Source organism: Pteropus alecto, unplaced genomic scaffold (genome assembly GCF_000325575.1).
Source record: "Pteropus alecto unplaced genomic scaffold, ASM32557v1 scaffold95, whole genome shotgun sequence".
Lineage (NCBI taxonomy): Eukaryota > Metazoa > Chordata > Mammalia > Chiroptera > Pteropodidae > Pteropus > Pteropus alecto.
The window spans coordinates 1,404,789-1,406,102 of NW_006441071.1; positions in this window are offsets into that span (position 1 = coordinate 1,404,789).

A 1,314-nucleotide genomic window follows, 5' to 3' on the forward strand; every position below is an offset into this window, starting at 1 on the left:
AGATGAGAGAATCATAAAAGGAACCACCTAGTATTTATGGCAATGATAATAACACTGTGTAGACTGTGTAGACAGGATTTTAAGACAGCACCTTTTATGGGTTGAATTGTGTTTCCCAAAATGCATGTATTAAAATGCCAACCTCCAGCACTTCAGAATGTGATCTAACATTGAAATAGGCTCATGACAGATGACTCAATTATAATTAAGTTAATGAATTATAGTTAAGATGACTTAATTTTAGTTAAAATAAGGTCATGCTGGAGTAGGTGGGCCCTTAATCCAATATGACTGGTATCTTTACAAAAGGGGAAAATTTGGAGAGACACACACACAGGGGGAACAACCATGTGAAGAACATGGCAGATTGGGGTGACACTTCTACACGCCAAGAAATGCCAAAGATTGCCCGCAAACCACCAGACGCTGGGAGAGAGAAACAGAACCAATTCTCCTCACAGCCTCAGAAGGAATTAACTTTTCTGACACCTTGATCATGGACTTCTAACCTTCAGAACTGCAAGTCAATAAATTCTGTTGTTCAAGCCACCGAGTTTGTGGTACTCATTAGGGCAGCTCTAGGAAATGAATACAGCACCAAGATCCCTGCCCCCAAGTGTCCACACTGTATAATTTGTGAGTGGGATTTGTGAATATGAAGGATGTCACTTCTGTCATGATGTTCTGTTATACGACAGAAAGAATTTTGCAGATATAATTAAGGTCCCTAATCAGACTTTGGGTTGATCAGAAGGGAGATTACTCAAGGTGGGCCTGGCCAAATCAAGTGAGCTATTCAAAGGAGTTGGGCCTTCCTCTAAGAGAGGTGTTTAAAGCATGCGATTGTGAGGGCCTGTGGGGAGGGCCAATTGGCAAGGTTCTGAGGGTCAGCTGTAGGAACTCAGAACATCCCCAGCCAACAGTCATCAAGAAAACAGGCTCCTCGGTCCTTCAAGCACAAGGAACTAGATTCCACCAACAACCTGAATACGCTGAAAAAGGCACACAGAGCTCCAGATGAGAAAGCGACCTGGCTGACACCTTGATTTCAGTCTTGTAAGACCCTGGAGAAACCAGCTACACCAAGCCCCAACTTCTGACACCCAGAGCTGGGAGATGATAGCTGTGTTTTGACCTGCTAAGCTAATGGCATTTTGATATGCTGCAATAGAAAACTAACACACAGCTCAGGCTCTAAGCTATGAGAATAATAATAAAATATTTCAAAACAACCAAAACGCAATAGTGTGAGAGGGGCTTTTTTATTATTATTATAATGTGAATCACAAATAGGGGGAAAAAAAGTTAGCAGTA